This window comes from Anticarsia gemmatalis, chromosome 8 (genome assembly GCF_050436995.1).
Source record: "Anticarsia gemmatalis isolate Benzon Research Colony breed Stoneville strain chromosome 8, ilAntGemm2 primary, whole genome shotgun sequence".
Classification (NCBI taxonomy): Eukaryota; Metazoa; Arthropoda; class Insecta; order Lepidoptera; family Erebidae; genus Anticarsia; species Anticarsia gemmatalis.
Genome location: NC_134752.1, coordinates 10,319,057 through 10,344,351, shown reverse-complemented (window position 1 = coordinate 10,344,351; position 25,295 = coordinate 10,319,057). Strand labels below are relative to the sequence as shown.

Sequence of the window (25,295 nt, the reverse complement as noted above, 5' to 3'; positions counted from 1 at the left end):
CGTATACACCTATCTCTTTCCATCACTATGATAAATGATAGAGATAAAAAATACAAGTTGGGATACTGACAACCCATAATTTTACGTTTGGCTGAAGTTCACTGTATCTGTATAAAGCGTGTAATTCAAATCTAAATTTATAATTAATGTTTTCGTGGCATATGGCATATGTTGAATGAATTATTTATGAATGTTTTTGAGATAAAAATAACAGCAATTATACGAGTTTTCGGGACTGAAGGGGAGGAAGTAGATGTCTTGAATCGTATATTATACTTATAGTTAAAAGGGTACTACTATTGAATCCGAAAGTATCTTCATTTTATTATTGTGTTGGAGTAAGAGAGAAACTTGTACAAATGCTTTCTAGTTGGCAGCAGTTTAAGGATCTAACGATAGAACTCTTCAATATGTCATGTTTATCATCATAAGTTCAGTGTTAAAGAATCAGTAGACCTTTTTGTTTACCCTTGAACCCCCAAACTGACATCACTAGCAGGACTAATAAAATTAAGTTTAAAGCTAATCACATACCAAAGAGCAATAGAAATACCTATACGTAGAAGGAAATTTCAAAAGAAACAGGGTACAAACATGAAAGGTATGCTCTACAAGTATTTGATGTCATATGGACTATATAACAATGGAGCATTAATGATAGCGTAACGTTGGAGTATCCACTCCAATGTGGAGTTTCTAGGAAGTCTCTGAGTATCAGCTACTTGGGTAAGTCACGTATTACATAAGGCACTACAGTTCACTATTGTCTTAATCCATTGGACTACATAAATGGAAAATTTTCTGGAAAGACAAGCAATTATGGGTAATATTATTGTATATTCAGCCCATTTCGAACCACTGTTGAGTATAGGGACTCCCCCTCAGTACGCCATTTATGAATATCATACATACACGTAATATTTTACGCATCATTTGAAAACACACCTAGTAACTGGTTTACTGATCTAATCATAGATTTTTCATTTCTTTACGTTATCTTCCACACTTTTTCGCCTCAACGTCGTCGCTACTGAGATAAAACGTCAATTAGTGAAAATGTTATTGTGCTTTTCTGACGATTCTAGAGTTTAGGTGGGTATAGTATTATATCAAATCAGCTTAGTCGATAACAAGTCTATGCCGATCAGCAATGAAAAAATAATATTACCAATTACTTATGTGCCTTCAAGCACATTTCAAATCACAACTCAATTTTCTCTGGCGCGTCTTAATACTCATCAATTATATTAAAATGGCGAAGTAAAAAGTTAAATGATCCTGTCAAACGTTTCGGCGACTTATGAGAGAGCCTTCGAATCTCAGCCAATTGTTTTTGCGAGAAACTTAATAAGTTCTTAATAGCTCGAGTTCATAATTTTTAAAACGAACATTGTTGTATGTTGCAACACTGTAAGTGGTAAACAACAGTAGTCAAAATAAAAGGCTAATAATACCGAAATAGCGTCTGAGAATTAAGTACACCACAGTACAATTTACAGCAGTCGTAATGAACTGAAAACAACTATTCTTTTGATGCAGACGCGATTCTATGAGAATTTTATATAGAAGCTACCACAAGCTAACATTAAACCATAATAATAATAAGCGTACCTTTTAATAATTGTAATGCCTGAAAAAGGCTACTAAGTTTATCACCACCCTAATACAAGATATTTTCTCTCTCCAACTTAGTAAGCAATAAATACATTTGAATTACATCTAAAGCAAAACTAAGTACCTATACTAATTCTGTGGACGCTTTCAAGAAACCAAAATATCTGATACAAAATCATCCATGAAACAAATAACCAAAACGAGACTGTCACGGAAACAAAAACCAAAAATAAAAACGGTTAATTAAGCACTTAATAGCATGTTCCGAGGAATTCGACGGAAAAAGACAAAAACTAGCGATGGAGAGGAACGTCACGTGGGCGGATCACACCCGGACCAATTATAATAATGGATATTATTTTTACGACGGGAGGAAACGGGAATTCCTTAGAAAGGAAATAGAAATAAAACACCGAAAGAAACAACTGTGATGAATGAAAAGCCGGTGAAAGCTAAACTACACAGTTTTATAAACGACGGTAGAAATTAAATAGCTGTAACAAGCACCGTTTATGAATAAGGATTTAAATTCACGTGTGCGCTGGCTTTTATTTAAGTAAGTGGTTTTTGCTGCCACGTACGAGAAAAATAGCTGGCTGATGGTGTTTTTTTTAAACGACATACGATTTTTTAATTTTCTGTCTTTTAATACAGATGGGTTTAAATTATCCTGCCGGCATTGATCCTAGGATAGACATTTGATTCATACTATTTTTGTTATTTGGAAATCTTCCCTTACGCTAAGGCTACGCTAATAAGGATATTAATATTTATATGTCATCTTCTAAAATAAACTCTCAAAGGTGCGGTGAAAAAGATATAATATGAACGAAGTAGTTTTGTTGAGAAACATTTTCTTTAATCCGACGTTAAGCTCATGCACTCAGCGTCATGTTTTTTACTTTAATTTCATATAAAAACTCAACGAGGTTACATAAACACAAAACTGAGCGCTAAAACAGTACAAAAACTACTTATTGTTACATTAATACGCGTAAAAATTTCGATTCGACTCGCGATAAACGCGACAAAAGTAACAACACCGATTTGAACACAACGACAATTACTAAATAATAAAAAGAAAAGGTCAGAAGCATTGAGATCTTCCGCCATTACTTACTTGTCATTTTAACTGACCATAGTTTGGGGACAAGCAATTATACAATTCGGATGGAACACATAACATGGCATTTGGATGTCAGAAAACTTACAGTAAATTAAGGAACATGTCGCAATTGAGGAAACAAAGAAAAATATTAACAAGTTTATTTTAAAAGTATCAAAAACTTTGTGTGTATTATGTTTGTTGAATGTTCTAGATTTCAAAAACAATAGGCCGCGTCTGTTTCAAAGATTTGAAATAAATAAAAATAAATGAATGAAACTCTGCGAGACGGTATTCAAATTGCTGAGAATCCGGAGATGATGGTGCAAACGCACGGCCTTCGATAATTGCTGGTTTTTTGCCTTTTGCATTCACCTGAAGGTCGGCGGAGTTAAAATTTTAATTGGCCGAAAAATTAACTCTGCTGGAACTCGTTCTGGTGAAATCAAGGACTTTTGAAAAACCGTTGTTTGTTAGGAATGCGCGATTTTATGCGCGAATCAATCATAGAATGGTGTTGCTGGGAGAATTTAAATGTTGAGTTTTAATTTATTTATTGTAGTTTAACTTAATCAACTTTGATACGTTGTTCAGCGAAAAAACGGCTGCATTTTTATTTTCTTTAAACAAGAAGAGACTTAACTCACGATTAGCTCAAATCTTTTAAGAGCCATTGAGTTCCATTTAGCGAAAAAAATATTTAACTTTACTGATCGGTTATCGACATTACGAGGAACTACAAGTGCAACTACCTACGGACACTGGATGCCTCGATGTTCGTTGAACTTTTACCTAATTGTATTCTGATAGTTATATCAAAATTGAGAGGCGAATGTGTTGCTAAGCGCAAAACTCAAGAATGACTTAAACAATTAGATTTATTATTTTTGTAAAATTTGCCTTTATGATACGGGATAGGTTTTCACGGAGAGACAAAAAATGGAAAGAATACTTGTGAGCAGAACTGCGCGGGTCAGCTAGTTCGAAATTATAATATACTGTAAATGTTTTCGTTACTCAAAAGGATTGTCAGCGTTTCAAAAATGAAATAAACAAAAAATAAAACATCTGTTCAAATATGTAAATGGCGTTTTGCGTGCCTACATTTAAAGCAGGAAATGAGAATTTTATGTTTAATTGGAGCGTAGAATATTTTTATTTATTCAACCCCTTCTCTCCAGTGATACCGGAAGCTAAAATGTAATACCCTCAGCAGAAATGAAGAGTATATATTATTTATCTATTCTAAAAAACGCACAGAACAAAAGCGGCTATATATGCCAAACAACTAATAATCAAGTTAAATATTCTACAGACTTATGTAGCCAGCTAGAAAAAAAAACCATTTTTAAAATAGTTGTAACTACATTGACAGCTAATCATATTTTAAATTCAGGAAAAATATAAGCCTTTTTCTGAAAATCAATAAGTAAGGTAAGTAGTAATATATTAATATACAACAAAAACAAAATTTAATTGTTGTTAGTTTGACAGTTTTGACAACCCCTCTTCTTGACTGAAAGCTATTGTTTTCAATGTAAATAACAAGAGTTTGTGAATAAAATAAAGTATAGTTCTATTGTTTTTCTGTAAGAATTTTCCAGAATTCATTTGTATTTAGTATTTTCTTTAAGAATGGAAAATACAATTCATATTGTTATATGGTTAGATAATTTTTGTATTAACTTTTGTCAGTACAATAGACGCATTTCTTTTTATTTTTCAGAGTTCAGGTATGACGTATAACATAATATTGTATTTTTCATGCCCATTTTGGATTTCAATAGAAAAATTGTTGTCGACTAGTTAAGTGAGAAAATGTTTTGATACTAGAAAGAAGACATCTACATTCCACGAGTAGCTGTTTTAAAATATCGAAGGAAATATCATAAATAGGTGTCAATAAACATACATACATCATGGGCCACATTACATCCTTATTAGTAAAACATTTTGTTCGACCCACTTCCTTCTAATCCTTCACAAAAAAGGACTTTACACACCTAACTGTTTACTAAATCCCCATTTTTACGATAAGAAATCATCATAAAAGCGTGAAATATCCCTATTATCTCGTCAGTCAAGCGAGCTCATTAATAAAGCGAGTAACGCCGGCTGTTAAAACTCGTGTGAACAGCAATCACTGCTAGTATTAACACATGGAGCCTTGGAACGTACCAAACAACATGTGTGACGATTACCAACTTGTTGTTCAAGCAATTGTTTATAAATATCACTGTTGTTATTTGGTTTTAAGAACGATTTTGGACCGATGCTGATTTTTGCAGATGTCTTAACATAAAGGTAGTAAGTTTTGATTTCTTAAATGGATCAGTAAATGACAATAGCCTGTCCCATAGAACTTAGACCTAACAACATAAATGGCGAAACCCATATTTTGTACACCTCTGCCTAAAAGAACGGGTATAACACGCATAATTTTTATGTAATGGTAATTCAATTAAACAAATAAGTTTAGAGGTTTTACTGCACTAATAGAATTAAATCAAGCTGTGATATTTCGAAGATTGTATCAAGGTGTAAACATACATGCAATTAATCGCACCGTGACACGTCACAGTGCACTGCAAAGTCGTCTAAGTTTACATAACTTTGCAATGTAGGTAGGTACTTACGTACAAATCCCGGCTCAAAAAATATGTAAACTCTGCACACATTCTGCAGGTGTTTCCCATACATTTTTTGTTCTTTATTTTTTCATTACTTTGTTTATGTTCTATTTTGCGCGATTACATCGACACATGTCCGTCTTTCTCAGGATAAGATCAATAACTTGTCGTTAACTCGCACATGTTTTAAAGTAATCCAATTAACATAAGGATAAGCCGACAGATGGTTAGTACAATTTACATATTTACTTGACAATTCGTGAGTAAAAAGGTTAATTAGTAGTTTACAATGTAGAAAGCTCAAGTTCAGTATGTTTTCTGTTCTTAGCTACGGGTATTAATGGGCTAGGAACGTGACCGACGGACGACCGCCGCCTCTATATATAGAGTCCTCGTAATGGCTTGTATTTCCTTAGCTTAAAGGTTCATACACACTGACTGTAGCCGGCAGGTTGGACAACTTGTTTGGAGAAATTTTGGGTGATTTTTTTCAGCAAAATAAGAGTTATTTTAAATCCTATATAAATCAAGCAACACGCGGGATGCATTCGGTACGATATTTTTAAATGACTGACGCAATTCCGAACCTAAACATCAATCATGAACGATACAATCTCTCACTATCTAATAACAACAATGACAACGTACTTAAACAGGCTGCTGATAATATATTTTTTACTACTTTGAGCTAATATCTGAGGCCAATGTGGTTTCGTTAGTCCATGATACATCTCTACTCAGATAACAGAAACCTAATATAATTAATACACTGGTAATCTTCACCAGCCGTTATCTTTTTCAATTTTAGTACCATTAAATGGATCAAAACACTCACTACTTGTCTAAATTCAATAACAGTTGAAACTTTGCCTAAAACTGTACCATCTTCGTTCACCGTTCTTTCTCCCCGTAAGTCCCCGGTATAATGAGTTGTATTTCCTCAGCTTAAGTCAGTACGCACTATGAATCCTTGTGTTCGGCTGCATCTGAGTGATAGCTCGCCTCCGTCCTCCGCATACAAACTAGCCGAACAAATCAACCGTTGTCTCATCGTGAGAGACCCGTAGTCTACCTATTGACAGGGTATACCTGTTTCAATACAATACTATTAAAATATCTTCATGTATTTTGTAAAAAAAACAGAATAACCGTTTTTTATCACAACAGTGCATAGCGGAGGGATATGAAATAAAGAATCACGTTTTGTCGCTTGTTTATAGTAGGATAAGTCTATCTTCATATTTATAGAATACGTTACTAATTTTCAGTCTGGTATAATTATTGAGAACAAACATTTTTAAATCCTCAATATTTATGAATCCTCGACCCGGGTATAGAACACGGACTCGTGATCAGTTTCCATCCTTACCATACATTCATTTGTACTATTAGTATTATTTCCTTCAATTTTGCGATACATTCAGCAGGATTTAAAATAAAAATATCGCCCACCCTATGCTAGAAACTTATTAGGTAGGTATTCGTCGGTTGTATTACCCAGAATCGAACCTAATCGTCAAAGGGGAACTCCGTCCGGGAATTCCGTGCAAAATATTAGTAGTAAGTTATAAATATATTACTTAGTAGCTAACGAAAGAAATAAACCACTTCATTGAAAATTTTTTAAAAAGAACAAAAAGTAAAAGTTAAATTGAAACATGACCATATCTTAACAATGTCCAAAAAAATCAATAATGTGAACCTCATAATCACAAATTATAACCTGTAGTACAAGTGAGAAAAAGTCCAAACAATTAAAAACATCGTAAATAAGACTTCAAAAGATCTTTAGCACAAACTATATCCTCCAAAACTGCCAATATCACCACCACCACCAAATGCAAATCCTCATATAATTTACTTAATCAACTTCATATTCATATCCGTCAACCCGCAATTTGAATTTCATATGAAGCTCTCGTGTGACCAGGGGGCCATGAAACAAAGGCTCTCAAACATGTCCTTGAGAACCGCCACGAACGCAAATATACCCCACTTGAATTGATAGTGTTTATTAGTGACGTAAGCACTTGAGACTGATGCAGATCAATTGCTGCAAATATACTTAAAGTGATATTGGATGTGATAAAGAAATTTCTCAGCGAACTTAGCTGGGTAAAGATTACTTAAGAATCATGGTTATATTGGTTTCGTGACGTAGTGACTATATTAAACGTCATAAAAGGGTTTTGCACTAAGAAAACTAGAATAACAAAAAAATGTTTCCTTTATGTTATCGAGTGTGACGAGGAGGTGTAGAATCATAAAAAAATCTTTTGATCTGATTTTATTTTAAGCTAATTTTAATGCCATTTTCAAAAAGTGAAATCCATAAATGAATAGAATTTGAAAACTGTTCTTGATGTAAAAGATGTTGTGGAGTGCCCTTACAAAAAATATCAAATACAAAAATTCTTAACCGAAACCAAATAATTTTATTCCATCATGACTCTAATAAATGCTTCTTAATATCATGATAAACAAACGCAGAACACTGTTTATAAAATTTTGTTTAAATACGACTAGTCATGCAATAAGTGAGAAGTAATTAGCAAAAAGTTTATTTAAAAATTTGATAACGAAGTCAAAACATTTTGATAACCTCAGTTTAAAAGCAAGCGATAAACTGTCGATGACGAACAAAAATTATTAGTTTAGCAAACACAAGATTAATCACACAACTACCGAATACAAAACAAATATTGGGATAAGACAAAAAAATAATCCATTACTACCCCGATTCACCCTGTCTATACCCATGCCACTGACAAATGCTATGACAGATTTCTGGCCCCATTTTGTTAACCTGTCAAGCCAAAAAACAGGTAAGAAATAGACCTTATATCCAAATATAAAAGGCTCATTTTCCTTTGCTTATAACACAGTCAAAGAATGGAACAACTTATCTATGGTATTTGGGAAATTCCCGCCGGTGACCGCATATTTTTTTTCTTTTTCTTTTAATGTCCTGCGGTTAGGGTTGTAGAAGATAAAACATTTTGGTAATTTATTTACGTTACCGGCCGAATTAGTCCAACGCAGCTACAGTAAAACAGCTTACCTATAACAAAGAAAAATAAAATTATAGTAAATAATAAATAATAAATTTAACCCATTACTGTCCCACTGCTGGGCAAGGGTCTCTTCCCGTAATGAGGGAGGGGTTAGGCCTCGAGTCCACCACGCTGGCCAAGTGCGGGTTGGGGACTTTGCATGCCCTCAATAAATGTATTAAACAAATTTTTAGGCATGCAAGGTTTCCTCACGATGTTTTCCTTCACCGTTGGAGCATGTGACAATTATTTCTAATACACACGTAACTTCGAAAAGTCATTGGTGTGTTACCTTGGGTTCGAACCTGCGACCACTTGCGTGGGAGGTGTCAACTTATACCACTCGGCTATATTAGACTATATTAAAAGTTACTAAAATTACTAATTACTGATTTACATTTAAATTCTATATTGAGAGAATATAATTTAAATGCAAAAAGAATTTGACAGCGGTGGGATTCGAACCCACGCCCTTTCGGACTGGTGCCTAAAACCAGCGCCTTAGACCACTCGGCCACGCTGCCTACATATACATAGTGCGAATTATGTTGCCGCTTACCATAACCTCAACTTATTTCAGGATAATGTATAGAAATGAGTTAGCTATGTATAGAATTTTTCGTAAAAAATAATACTAAACTATCGAGAGCAGTTGTGTTAGTTAATACAATTAATAACTGCAACTATTTAATTCCATAGGATAAAAACAAAACTCCATGATTTAAGTCCAAATATGAAACACAAAATTGGAGCACGATTTGAGCTCGTTTAAAATCCACATTTGACGCTGAAAATTACTCTAAAATTTTTGAGACTTGCATGTTTTTTGGGCCGATCAATTTCTCATGCAAAAATTATCGATACCTTTAATTTCAGAACCAAACAAATTAGCCAACATGACACTTTCAAACAAGAAATCTAGAATTTCTCCTAGATTATAGAAGGCAAACATGAAACAGTGTATATTTTCCCGCCATATCGAGTGAGTGGACCGCGGAAACAATTAACTTGAACAGTAATAAAAACGTTAATGCTCAGTTGAACACACTCATTATTGACAACGCATTAGATCTCCGAGTGCAGCACGCGGTGTAAGACGGTCAATTGCAAATGATCAAAGCGAATGATGCTTCTGTCATTCGCAACGTTAGTCTTATCGCACTCTTTTTGACAAATTCTTTTGTACTTTATACTTTGTCTTTAAAACATTTTAACAGTACCTACTTATTTTCTTAGAATGTTTGTTAAATTAGGGTTAAATAAATGCTTGCTTGCAATGCTATGGAATTATTATTTATCCTAGAAAAGTAAACTAGCAATATTCTGCGTGCAGCCATACATATTTTCACATTATGCTGAAAACAACAAACGAATAAAATTAACGTAACATTAACATTAAACTTAAGCAGCTCAAAAGTCGTTCAATCATTATTGTTCAATTGTCAATCGCGATTGACAGTCTGAATAATACTCCAGCCTGAGCCTGTGACGCACCTCATTTACACCAATCACTTGTAATAGGCAGTTATCTCGAGACGGCCAATCGTTATGGATTTATGCGGGATAATAACTCGACCTAACGCCTCCTTGCTTAGCGACAGTAAAGGATATTTCTTTTATGATTATCTATTTATTATACCTAATTGGAATGGGGTAGATGTTATCCTGTTTGTATTATAGTTACTTTATTTTTAATCCATTGGCGGTCCTGTATGATAAGATGTATGAATGTGAATGAAGCAAGGAAAGTTTGTAAGGATGGCGTTGCAATGCATAAGTACCAAATGGCAATCTTTTGTCTCTGATGACCCCTATGCTATGGTGACAAGGCGTGATTTCATGCATGTTTTCACTGTTACACTGTATATTTCGTTGTATTGGTTTTATGCCGTGTTTCTTTGCATTTCGCATCTAAGAAATAGGTAACTAGGCCTTCAGACTCTCTCAACAACTCAATAAGTAGGAACAAACTTACAAACTTCTAGCGGCCTGTAACGATTGTTAGAGTTTCACCACGCTCAAGTTATGTCGAGTGACCTATATGCAAACCAAATGGACCGGACTCTATGTAACTAGTAGATACGACTTCAATACGACGGTCCCTACGTACATTCCCTCAAGTGGTACTTACGGGATTTGTCTTTTTTGTTTCCGTGACCTTCCGGGGGTCATACACTTTCGATTGATTAAAAAAAAATTAGTAAAAATGCTTTAATTCTACCCTAAATCAACACTCGACAAACCCCAGAACTACAACACTTCCAATGTAAAATGTCACTAGTGAGAGTTAAGACATTTTACATTGGCAAGTCAACAACACCCCCGCGCGCCTCCCCCGTAACTCCCACATGCGGACTTGTTGCGATCGCGCAAAAAAGAAAATGAAAAATGTAAAAGATAAAGGTAAAACCATCAAAATATGATCAGGTAAGCTGAATTTGACGTTTTATTTTATTGTACCTTCTTTAATTTTAATTATTAGTCAGTAAAAAGTATATTTTTAATTACATTATCAACTTAAATTACTTTTTTGGTAATCTAAACAAGCTTTATTCAATTCCGACGTAATTAGTCGCTTTTGGTAGTTACGTTATTTTACTTGGGAATGTTTTGAATCAAAAAGTCTTAAGTGTTACAGAAGTGTTTTTACGTGGGAGAGCATATACTACTGTTTTAAGTAACTGCCACTTAAGTTATTTTACATCGGGAATATTAAATAAAAAATGTAAGTAATTACCATTTCTGTTATTTTACGTTACTTTTTGTTATTTTTTTCGGGTCCATTTTCGCTAGCATCAAAAGATAAACACTCAGATCTGGAAAAAGATACATCGATTGAAGCTGTGGCTCAAATCCATCCAAAAATGAGTCCTACGCCACCCTCAGCTCCATTAGTTTCAAATTTGCTCAGTGATAAAATACTGTCAGATTCAGGTATAGTAGAAATATTGGAATCGCCACAACCGACGTCTTCTCTTTGGCTCCAGGGGGTTTCTCAATCACCTTCCAAACATCGTGCTCCTTCATGGACTCCAACTCCCGCTTCATCGCTGCTATCCACTCATGGCTATCAGTTCTTCGAAGGACTTCTTTGTACGAACGTGGTTCTTCCTCTAACTTGCATGTACTGTTGTAGCAATATAGTTCACTTTGTGCGCTCCGAAGCCTATTCCTCAGAGGATACCTAGAACAGTAAGAGTGAATATCGAGGAAGAGCTCCTCGATATTCACTCTTACTGTTCTGACTCTTGTATCACAATGTTCAGCATCAGATTCATTTGAATTCGCAGGCTCCACAGATTCAACACAAGGATCTGTATCCACATCTGCTGAGTCTGAGCTCTCCTCCGCAACTTCAATACTGTCTGGGTCTGTCAGACGTGTTTCGTTCTCCACATGCCTCACGAAGTCTTTGAAAAAGTTCAAAGCTTGAGACTTCTCCCTGAGATTTACAAGTGAAATCGTCTACTATTACGAACATGTTACGAGCTCCACCATAAGAACGTTCCGACATGGGACCACACAAATCAGCATGTAATAAACTGAGTTTGTCTTTCGCTCGCCTTGCTTTACCCTTTGGAAAAGGTAATCTATGTGCCTTACCTCTTATACAAGCAGCACAAGGTTCCATTACACTTTTACCTCCAACCTCGATGTTAGGCAACTTCCGTAAATCATTCAAGTTAACATGCCCTAATCTACGATGCCAAAGTGCCAACCAGTCTTCAACTTGAACCGTAGCCAAAGCACCATCTACAATAGCAAAACAATCATCCAACTTATAGATCGTTATCTCGCTTATCGATTGGTGAAACATCTTACAGCCATTAGAATCAAAAATAACTCTCCATCCATTCTGTGCCAACTTAGATACCGACAAAAGATTAACTTTCAAGCCAGGCACAAAGGAACAATCTTTTACAGATAACAAAACTCCTTTCACATTAACTATAATATCACCTTTGCCTACACTTGACATTCTATCATCATTTGCACACGTCACAACATTCTTATCAGTAACCTTAAAGTCTCTAAACCACTGCTTCTGAAAACTCATGTGTGTCGAGGCTCCACTATCGAGATAAAACATCGAGGGGCTGAAGGATTTGTGCACCGACAGTGAACACTTGAACACCATAACGCAACTTTCTTCGACTTCTAGGAAGCCGTTGGTAAGCGTGCACCACATCCTTGTCCAATCCTTGTCCTTGGGCAATCGGACTTCTTTTGACCTTTCTTTCCACATTAAAAGCACTTGAGCCTTAATACTGACTGTTGTTTCTTCACTACTAAAGCCAAGTTCGACGAGGAATCATTTGAAGAGCTCTGAGCGCTATCTTCTTGTAGAAGCTTTTGCTGAACATTTTGAGAAGTAATCTTCATTCCTGAATGCTCTAGTGCCATCCGTAATGGTCGGTAAACATCAGGCATACCTTGCAAAAGTACCACGGCAACCAAATCGTCATCGAAACTTTAATTGATTTCTTTACGCTTTTGAGCCTGACTCATGACAGCAGATCGGTGGTTTTCCAGCTTCTCATCCAAGAGACAATTCATCAGAGTTATGCGCCTATTTATTGCCTTGTCTTCAAAAATTATTGTCAATGCATCCCACACTTCTTTTGCGTAAGTAAGATTTTGAACATACGGAGACAGATGAGATTCTAAGTAAAGGCATATTAACGTGTATGCTTCTTGATCCTTCTCGATCTCGGCTTCATCATCCTTCTTTGGAAGTGTTGACGTATACTTGAAACATTTTTCTCGAGCAACCATATTCAACAAGTACCTAATTATGATTGCTCAATATTATTACTATGTAATATTTTATATCTTTATGATGAAGAAAAGGGTTGCCTATTGTGAATTTAATAAAAAAAGTTTTTAAAATATTTATTTTTATTTTATTATCAGCCCTTACCTCATGGCTCCCAGTATGAAAACACCGTAAATCAATATTTAACTCAACGTAAAATTGAGTAAAAGGCAGTTACAATTTAGATCGTTGTTCAATCCCCCAAGTAAAGATCAGTAAGTACCACTTAGGTAAATGCTAGTCGGAATGTTTCCGATCTAAAACGACGGTTGTGACCAATGGTACATTAAATGAATATATTTTAACGTTTTTATTTAATTTTCTCATAAAAGACAACAAATAAAGACTTCGTGCAAAATTTCATAGCTTTGCGATTGATAGAACTTGAGATACAAGTGTTTGAAACTTCAAACAGCTCTCCTGTAAAATTTGCGTTTTGCAATTAGGTTATTGTACGTAGGGACCGTCGAATATTCTGATGAAAAAATGTCAATATAATATGAGAAAACTGCAAATGACAGCCCTTTCCCATATTCCCGTTTTCCTTAAGCAACCAGTTATCAAATGGATTATTGGAACAGGGCAATGGGCAAAATAGTCTCACCATGAAATAATTGACGGAAAAACTAGTAACAAGAATACTTAATACTAATTTCTCACTTGCGCAGCGGAAAATGAGGCAGTGACCATCATAGACGCGACGCGATCTTATTTCATTCGTAATGTAACCGTATTCTGCGACCAACGACAGTCTGTACTGCTATCAAACGTCCAAAGATTCCGCAGGTGTCTTGTTTCTGTTTAGGATTGTTAAATCACTTTATATTAGAGTTAGGTTAGTCTGGCTCTAAACTTTTAATATGTTCAATAGGTACAAGACTCGATGATACAGTCCTAAGTAATTCTTGATCGCCCCCTACACAATAATGCTGTAAATAACGAATCAAAGGATGTAGGACTTGTAGGTACATTTAATCATAAAATTATACTACAAGTCGAGATTCTACCTCAATTATATTGGTATAATGAATGAGTCAGAGCAATTTGGAAACGTATAAATGTTGGATTTTCTTCCTACGTACGCCCATGAAGGAATAAAGACCTATAACGTAGAACCTTGGATTTAATCAGCTGGTTTACTGCCGACACTCGAATTCGAATGCAATCGTGACGGGTTCGAGCTTATGTCAAATAATACTGTAAATACGGTACATACATAAACGCTGTTTTTAAGTGAAACTTATAAGATTCAGTTTTCTTTTTTGATCAGCTTTAAGTGTCGCCAACCAACTTAAACAAATTCCTTACATTTTTGTGCATGATTTTTAGGCCTGCTCGGATAGATGAGCATCCGGTCTATTGCTCTTCGATCGCCATTGGTAGAAAAATTAACCGAGTGTCCTCTGATGGGTCCTCATCCTGTTTTCATTCTTATACAGCAAATAGTGTTCAAGTTGTGCAGCGATACAGCCTATATCATCATACGCTGGTTCGAAATGATTAAAACAATAGCTCGAATACACCACGATTAGATTTAAATTCGATTATTGATAGTAAGTCAAGTTTACAAAGTATCAAAACTATCCACATTGTTAAGTGATGACAGTACGAACACGTCGCTAGTGCAATTAATTTCTCAGTTAAATGCTTGTCTGGTGTCGATAAAGTGATTTAATGACTTAATTATATGAACAATAGATGTTCTGCGGTATTAGATTTAGTGAGCGTATCGATGTCTTATTGTTTGCTAAAGGTTAGCAAAGACCGTGTAGATAAAGGTTTCGAATTGCTACTTGAATTTGCAGAAATTGAATGCAACACATTTTAGTTTCATTTATTACTTACTCGGTGATATTAGCCCTTAGCATTGAGACCTTTCAATTATTCCGATATATTTACTTTTTTTTTAACATAATACTCTTTTTCTTCTTTTTTTTAATACAGTGCTTTCGACTTTAGCGCTTTATCAACCCTTTATACTTGTTTTCTGCTGTCCATATTAAAATAATATTCTAAGCAACTCCACAGCTTTTGCTTCTTTCTAGTAATTCATTAAAAAATGTACGAAATAACACATATGTTATATTCTTTCTGGGCATAACATTAATTCGCTTGAGAAGAAAACTATAAGAAAGAAATAGCTGGTGTCTACTTATAACGTCGGTCTCGGAAAGCAATCACAAAAATCGTTTCGTGTCAGACAAAGGGCGAATTGTGTCGAACATAATTTGTGGCCCCAGCCTCCTATAACAATAAATCTTCAATGTCAGCAGATTTACGACACTGTAAACATGCAATATCATCAAACTTATTTAAGTGCGTAAGGGATAATACGATTTGGGATATATTTAACGACTAGGCCTAAATCATGTTTCGTGAATTGTTTTTGATTGTACTCAATTAAAACAATATAATAGCTTGTATTAGATAATATTAAACCATAAAACGTAAGACACGATAGAAAATTTAATAGAAAATATCATTGTGTCCTTTCTAATTGTTTTTAGAACGCTTAGATAACACAATAAGATGATAAATGGATATGAAATGAAATCATGAATTATGTACTTTTGTCTAGCTGACGTCATGACTGGGTTTCCATTGTCTCAATCTAAAAATCATGATTTTTCAAATGATAATCTTTATTTGATTTGGAATAAGATAAAAAAAATCTGACCTATTCCAATTTGAAGATAAGGGAGATGAAGATAATTGGAAAACGGTAGGCAGTTGAATGAACTTGAACGAAATTGATTACACCAAGTATTCTTGTCGAAAGATATTAAATTAATGTAAAACCCTTAAAACGATCTACAGAAGCGAAAAAGTATTCGTTCAAATGAAAATGCACAGATTTAATAACTCGCTATGTTGATATTAAAAGTTTACAACACTATAACATTACTACTAACCACGTTGTTCAAATATCCAATCAGAACAATTTATTTTTTTTCATATTGGACACCTAACGCGCCTGACATGTTTTATTAATATTAAAAAAGATGTTTAAATGTTAAGATATTTATGTATCTTTTTATTTGCGAAAACATAATTTCGATTTAAAACCAATCCAATAAATAGTAACTGTCGATAATGTTTATTTTTACTCAAAAATGCAATTTGAATGACGTTCCAATCTAATTTATTATCCATTAACATTTTAGTCGAGCATTTTATGTTTAGTAACTATATTGGTTGGCCGTAAAGAAAATCGACTAACGGAAAAGTGATAAAAAAGTAAAATATAGTCTTCTATATTTAAATAGGTTGAATTTTCTTGCGTCAAGTTATCTGTGATACGCGAATTAGTAGGGAAACAGCGGGAGCGAATTTTTGTGTGACAGTCTTTGTTGATCGTAAAAAATTCTCACCACCGCCCGCTGCGTGCATTTGTTTAGTTAATGCTATTTCTACGACCTACGAACATCACAAGTTTCTTATGACTGGGTAAAATAGCAATGTTTTTATATCACGTAATTATTAAACTTCACTATTTATAAGGCTATGTTATGATTATTGTGATGCTAATTTTATGCCGCATCTTTCCTCATGTGGTTAGTTGATAGAGAAAAAAAATGTTTAGTTGTGAAATATATTAAACCTTGTTCTAACACAAAATACTTGTAATGAGTAAATCTTTTCGAAAATTCTACATATCTATTGTTTTACACCTTAACCTTAACTATCAAGATATCTAACACCATTCGAGCATTCACGCAATCATAAATTATTTGCCCTGGTTGGATGACAAAATAAAAATTATATTCAACTTAATCACCACCAACACAATCCATATAACTAAATCAATACAGGAAGGTCCGAAAAGCCTACATCGGTTCATTGCAGCACCAAACTTTTCGACGTCTTCATCAAGCCTTCGATAAGATTCGCCCTAAAACATACCATTAACAAAACCTCTCAACAAACAACACACATCACATCCAAATTAGTACAGCATCATAAAAGCGTAACGCAAAAGGGAAACAGCTACAAAGAAAACTCGCATCATTGCGAATCATCCCAAGATATATCTTGTAGTCGTAAGACTCGTCAGGGAGATTCATCACGTGTGTAACAAGTCTGGCAGGCGTCCCTCCGTAACGAGGGTCAACGACCGACGCGAAAGGGTGTGTTTTGGAAACGCGCGATAATCCACGCTAACCACCGACTTATAAACTAGGCTGGACGGATTAGTGCGCATTGTTTGCTATGTCTGCCGGTGATTTAGACGGAGTGCTTAGGTGATTTGTGATTTAATCCTTTGTTTATATTAGCTTCCGCAAGTAATTAGCGAATAAACAGGTTAGTAGTACCAAACTGAATCTTGCAAACTTATATGACACAAGTCAGCTCCCACAGATGCAATACAATACAAAATACACTGACAGAGGAACCATGGAAAAAGCGACGACTGTCTTTAAAGATTTTTGTCGTATAAGTTTGCAAGAGTCTCAGTTATTCTAATTTAATCATTGGAGTAAAGGCTTTCCAGTCGCCAAAACAACCTAGACCAAGTGATTCACAAACACAGCTTAAACTACAATAGTGTAGCCTAGCCTATCTACAAACCCAACAAGCCGTTTACAACAAACCCTATCTTAAAACACGACAACACTAACTTAACACTTAAGCAAGATTATTATGATTGATGAAGCAAAAAGCCATCACTTAGCCTGTATAACGATATTCAATTATCCGTCATGATATTAACGCCTAAACACACAGTACGTCGCACGTCTTACGCAAATCATAGTATTAACCAGACGCCTGACGATTCTGAACACTGACTCATATTGGTAACTTTTGCAATAACTCATTTGAACATTAGAAGCGGTGCTTCCGTGTGAAGGACGAGAATAGTTTTAGATTGGTGAGAATTATTGTGTTTGTCGTATATGCTTGAATTAAGACTGATGATGGAAATGGTTGTGAATAAACACGCGGGTTTCAATTTCAGGACTGCAGTTTTGTAATTGCTTACTTTGGTCATTTTTGCATTGAGGTTGCATTTGCATCAAGGTTATAACAGTTCTTATAAAGCTCGTTCTAAATTACTCCTCATTTACAAAAGTCAAGTAATCAGTTGCACCAAATTCATTAACTATTTCTTCAGCAACTCAAAAAACCAGAGCAATACGTCTAACAACTCTACAATAAGCCAGTTATTTAAAATATAAGATGATTATGTTCAGTCAACCGTTCTTTCAGCTCAACTCAAAATTGGAAATAATATATTACTTATTAATCATTGCACATTTAGGTATCACGGTTTCTATCGACCGAGCTAAAGTTGTGGTTCGTAAATGAACTCATAAGGACGTTTATATGAAAACACACCACATCGAGCCCCTCTGAGCGTCTTTACCAAGGAGACGATATTCAGTTCTCTGCTATGTCGGCGGGAAGTTTGTCGTAGTACGAATACTTGCGCGGTTTTGTTCACTTAGAATATAGTTTCTAAAGCAAAGCAAAGTCATAGGTGAACTGTGAAAGCAACAGGATGTGTTATAATTAGAATATTATTAGGTGTAATGCAAATATTAGACAATACGATAAAATCGATATAATTTTCTTTAAATCATGATTTACTCTTGTTTCTTAAACTTACGCTATGGGCGATTGACAGACAGATATCTGACAACACATTTCGGCGTTCCCAAAGTAATAGAAAATTAATATTTGGGTCCATAAATGCATACACTTTACGAGTTCTAATTCTAACATAACCTTCAGAGATTCCAAACATTTCTTTAGTCAGACAATATTCCGCTATCACAAGTATTACGTATTTATAAACAAAGTTTAATAAGATTCCACGGAGGCTTCGGCATTAAATATTTTCATAAAAAAACCTCGCGGAAAACGACGGTTAGCAAATTTCTTCGCAAAATCTACAAGAACAATTCTCTTCATGATGCAGCTTTACTTGCTATCCACATTATATCCTTATTTCCTCCTTCAACTGTAACTGGGGTGGGGTTTTCATTGGAAAATGTGTCTTGATGTTTAACAATAGGGTCGTTTATAGATTGTTTGTTGTGTAGGCCATCAACAACACGCATGATAAAAGCCAGCGGGGTACAAGTGATTAAAATAAGTAGGGATTTAGGTGCGGCTGTCCTAATGGGAGGGCACCACGCCCTGACCTGACGAACTCCGGTTAAACGTTTCTGTGGCAAGTGTATTAGTGAAGTGACGGGCTGCTCTCTCCCTTTGTGTTGAGAGAACACAATTAGCATCTCGCTTTAATTGAAATTTCAGAAATGTTGGAGTGTCATCCCCATTTTAAACGTTACTTTTGTGATGAAATGTGCTTTTTCGGGAGTTTACGTTAAGAACTGAAAGCTTTAGCTGAATCTGCTCTATACGTATTATGTTAAAAGCCTTTGATTATAGTTAGTCTCCTTCATTCCTCACTATCATTAAGAAATCTCATGGTTTACTACAATCGGACGGTAAAACAAACCTTAAACAAACATTTTTTACTTTATAACCCGGACATAACAGCAACATAAACTGTTGCAATTAGAACGTGCATTCTGAAAAAAGAGCACGCTCTAGTTTTAATACAATACAGTTGTCCTACAAAAATGTTCGTCGCATTTTTATTCCGGCTTTACGAGTACTAACGTTTAGTGTTTAGCTCATAGCCAGAATAAAAGGAACCCGTATTGTTATGGCGTTATATCATTTGCAGGTTTATTACAAGAGCGTGAAATTAAATTGTACGGAGATTAAGTTTGCTGCAGTTATTTTTCAACTCTCAAGATCACATAATTTAGTTGCCACAGGCACAAGGAATTGGGTATATAACAATGATTTATTTATAGAAATCTGTCATAACACCATTCATTAAGTTAATCAGGGGATAAAACAAGAACAAGAAAATAGAAAAGATGTTGCAGTAGAGATACTAAGTGTACTAAGTGTGTTAGAGTGTAGATTTAATACAATGTCTAATTCAATTTCCTAATTGATGGCGGCTGAATACGTTTTTATACTCTGGAAAGTTTATAATCAGTGGAAACTTGACAGAAAAACTCAGGGTCTCTGTTTTGGCCACAGTGGAATTTGAACTCCACACCCCTAAAAACAGTTGCACTTATTATCTCTAGGACGATCAATGAATAAAAGCCCAACGGCATCTTCATACTAATAAATTTATATTTTACAAACTAACTCATATATGTTAAGCCATATTACGTACTATGTTTAACAAACAGTTTAGCATACCGGTGCACTTTGCACTAATTAGTCGTAGGTAATGGTTTACATCGTAAGCAGGGTGTAATAACGCCGTGTTATAGCTGCGTGGGCGTCTGCCGCCAATTATAATATCAGTAAAGAACATAATGAATGAAGGAAGTTGAATATGTAAGTGTTGATTATTGAATTTATTATAATATTGTAGACTGCCTTTGTGGTATGCATGCTTATTGTACAGTTGACAACTAGTGTATGACAATTTGATAGTCACTTTGCAGTACATACAGACTGCCTCCGTGGCGCAGTGGTTTAGGTCACCACGCCGATACCACTGCATCGGGAGGTCGTGGGTTCGATTCCCACACGGAGCATTTATTTGTGCGACCCACAAATAATTGTTTCGGGTCTGGTTGTGCTTTGTGTCCGTTGTTTGTATGTTTGTAAAAGTCCCCGCGACACAAGAGCAATTCTTAGTGCGGGAGTTGTCTTTTTATAAATAAAAAAAATAAATAAATAAAATAAAGTACATTGCAGCTTTGACATAATTATATTATTCAGTCATTTTAGAAAAGAAACAATGTTCAGAATAGCGATATATGAATCAAGCGGTCCTGAAATGTAATACACAAAAGCCCTTCAGATTTATAGTGTACACGACTGCTGATCACGAGTTTTCTATTTCTTTAGCAATACCATTGATATTATACCATAATGATTTTTTATATTAATGACTGATATCCTCTTCTAGGTCGTGCACGTGATTGAAGTCCCTAGAGTTTTACTAGGGTTTACGGTGATTGTTCCCTTTTTTAGCATAGTGCAAGAGAAACTTTATGCAATCAATTACTGAATACACTAATTATTTGTAGTGACACACAGACCGCAAGAACGGCCAATGTTTGTCGGCACGTGGTCGGCATGGTCAGTGTGGTCGCCGTCATTAATCACCTCAGTGCACTGCCACTGCCCCCTGTGATTGCTAATACGAACCGTAGATTGATTGAGATTGCTGCCATTAGACGATTGGACTATATAATAATATGCTAGATTACAAATTACCTTTACTATAATCGAATAATACTTTGATGTTTGAAAGGTAAACAAAGTTTACTAGTGCCGTTTGCTGCAACATTGATTAATACATTTGAAAATAATTTTATATCTTTTTTGGAAGATATATTGTGAGATTTTATTAAAGAAGCACTTTAGCTTCACTTTGCCTTCTAGGTATTGCCAATAACTCCATCAGAAAATCCGAAATCATTTCAATCTCAAATATCGTATGGGTTATATTAAGAAAATAAAAGCTTATATTGATCTCGGGTACCAAAGTTTTGATCAAAGAACATTTTATTATTGGTTCTGTAGTTTTTAAACATCACCGTCTACAAAGATAAATATCCATTAGAAATAAAAACAAAAAGCGACTTATGTAGGATTAATCATCCATCCGGATGTACTCAAGATGCAGCTAACAGTCTAGGCTAACTATAGCTAAACCAATAGTGAGCAATCAAGAACGATCGTGGCAGGCCGGCTGCGATAGCCGATATCTGGTGGCGCTGGGTCGCCGCCATTAATCACATCGGTACACTTCCACCGCCCTCTGTCAGAGCACACACCGCCCTGTAGTTTGACGAACAGTAGTGAGATTCCCTACAGTTGATAGTACCGAGTATCGAGAGTTTGACATTAAAATTTACTGCGAAAATAGTTACCACCTCGCCAGCTACAGGCGTTGATGATTCTCATACAAGGTTTCTTGATAGGTAGCTGAATCGATAGACCAATTTGTTTACAACGTGTATCGAGAAAAATTCAAGTTGGTTATAGTGAAGTTGTGTTGATATGATACCTACGATACAACTTGGTTATGAAAAGGGGTGGAATTCAGAGGAGATTTTTCGTTCATTTTCAGTTATTTCCCCATGAAAGGTAGTTATAGCCCTTATCGGTATCAAGCAGTGTTACAGGATGTTAATCTCATTGTTGTCTTCATCTTTTATCTATAACCAAAACTTTAATCAAAACTTACGTAACTTAAAACATATATACAAAAAAATAAAACTGTACATTTTTTTTTGTAAAAGACATATACTAACTACAATGCTTCGAACTTTTTCGTTACTCTTGTAAGCAGAACGTGTAAGCAGTGTGTCCGCCATACGGCACGCGTATCTGTGATCGACATTCCCGTGCGATTACTTTAACAAATCTGCCGATAGATATAGCGAGTAGTTCAGGGACCTATTAGTTGCTTCAATATCTCCATGGATTTGTACCAATTTCTTATAAACTGGGTCAAACTCTTCAAATACGAATACGAGAGCTCCGAGAAGGATCAAAGCTGATCTCCGTTTGTCTTTACTAAAATTTCGATACTTTGCAGTTTAGTTTGCAAAGGGTTTTGTGGGAAGTATGGCAATATTTGACTGGAAACGGACCTCAATGTATTTGACTAGCCTGATAGTTGAATTCTCAAACGTAGCTCAATTTAAGTCATTTTGCGTTAGTTTAAGGCCTTTAAGGAAAGCTTAAAATCCATCTTACGTCTATAACTTGTGGCTACACATACACAACAATAAATCCTTAACGATTTTAAACTCCCGCGACTTGTATCATAATATCATAATGCAACGGGTCTAAAACGCAATTAAAAATTAAAGAATATTATACCTTATTTGTATTCCCGACGTTTTGATCGAATATTTCATAACGCACTTCTTCAATCTGAGCACGTCGATATATTTAATTTTCGTTGCAAACAATGTGATTCTTAGTGAAATCTGGAAAGCCACATAGTAACTAATAATAGGTATGATGCCTTGTTCATCAGAGCAGAACAAGAGACATTTTCTTTTCCAGCTATTATTACAGCTAGTAACATAATTACTGTGTAATTAAGACGTGTCGTGGTAATACAGTAATTAGTCGGTCTTAGTACAGACGGATGCTACATGCTTGTGTGACCTGAGATGATATACACATAATGAATATAATAGTAAATAATGTATTGTTATAACTGAAATGAATGGCAATATATTATTATATTAATAATACAGAATTTTTAATTGAGCCATTTCTCGAGCAAACATCAACGCTGAAGCAAGAGTCTATGAAACCAACATCTACAAGACAAGGAGGTCAAAGCAAAAATGTATAATCCGGTTAATCCCTGTGTAATAAATTTGTTTAAATAAAGTAAATTGAAAGTCTTAAAGTATAAATGTCATATCGAGTGAGGATAAACTATGTAAAATTATTATTTTCAAATAAAAAATAAAAATGAAATCATTGCTAATCTGCAACGAATAATAGAGATGCAAGTTATTCACAAATTCAACGATTTCAAATTTTAAACAATTTTACAGTTACATCGATGTATAATACACCTCTATACATTCCAAAGCCTTATCTACAAGATATATGTCCGATTAATTCATTACAATGAGCAGTTCACATACATGTAACTTTAAGTTATAAAAACACAAGCTCAGATGGATAGATAACATTGCTTGATGCATTACTTTGAAAGAGGGTTTTATAAACATGGTAATTTGTAATACAGATTTGATTTATATGAATAATTGTAGGAATTCCTACACCTTACGTATTTATATGATTTAGTTGTGTAGATTAACTGATGGTGATGATAAAATTAACATGGTTCAGATCCCTCCATAGATCATTTCACCTTCTCTTATAAATCTGTACTAATATGCTATTACAAAGCTGAAGAGTTTGTTTGTTTGAACGCGCTAATCTCAGGAACTATTGGTCCGATTTGAAAAATTATTTCAGTGTTAGATAGCCCAGTTGTCGAGGAAGGCTATAGGCCATATAACATCACGCTACAGTCCTTAGGAGCGGAGTAGCAACGAAAAATGTTACAAAAACGGGGAAAATTTTGACTCATTCTCTTAAGTGACGCAATCGAAGTTGCGCGGGTCAGCTAGTGAAAAAATAAAGGCGAAGCTAGATGTTTATACAAATTCAGCCTTTATGACCATAATTTTTTATCTAATAGGATAAGACCTCGTAATGCGAAGGCAGCGGTCCTTATAAGTTAAGTATGAGGCACAAGGAACTCTCATCAACTAATATTTTAGTTCCCAGTTCCAATCTTCCGATAACTAAAACAAACTTTTTATCTATCGGTTGCATTGTTTATCCTCCACTAGTATGTAAATTTGATACAACATAAATCTGACTCTCGCACCTTTTATCTATCCCGATCAACCCATTTTTAAAACATCGACATCACTAGATAAGGCCTGCAGACGGGCATAAATCATTTTTACGGCGTCTCCTACTCCCTTGTCTATGCGACAGGCTTTCACGGCACGTGAATGGCCCGCTTTATGCTTCGCTGGGTATACAACTACAGCAACCAATTAGACGCGAAATAAAGCTTTATTTTTTGGGAAAAAGGGTTGATTTTTGGTTGTCGTCGATCGGTTGAACGCTCACCCCGAAATGCCTAAACATGGCCTATAAATATCGGATCCATGTTGCTATGCGTAGATGTATGGTGTAAAATGTCGAGGTTAATTATTTGATATATCGCTTACTAATTCATTGTTAAATTACAGGGACCAAGACAATATAATTTATTGTTTGAGATAATATATTATGGATTTTTTGTCCTTAAGATATGAAAGTGAAAATTTCAATATCAAACAATTTCCTTCTTACCTATTCGACCTTAAATGAGTACTTATTGATCTGATTAATTAGTAAAGGTTACGTATAAATGGCATAAATAGGTGCTTATCATACTAAGTATCAAATACCTTATCAAAGCCTTTCATAAACGTTTGAACACAAATAATACTGCTTCGAAATTCTTAGTAAACCGTCTCAAATATTAC

At 35.0% G+C, this 25,295-nt stretch overlaps 1 protein-coding gene and 1 non-coding gene across 2 annotated transcripts in view; both read right to left on the bottom strand.

Annotated features, from left to right (window-relative positions):
* The window catches only part of ckn (CRK like proto-oncogene, adaptor protein), a 272,066-nt gene that overhangs the window by 149,198 nt on the left and 97,573 nt on the right, over positions 1-25,295 (bottom strand). The window lies entirely within an intron of this gene.
* TRNAL-UAG (transfer RNA leucine (anticodon UAG)) lies at positions 8,847-8,926 on the bottom strand. Its single transcript has one exon. It is a non-coding gene; the product is annotated as a tRNA-Leu (tRNA).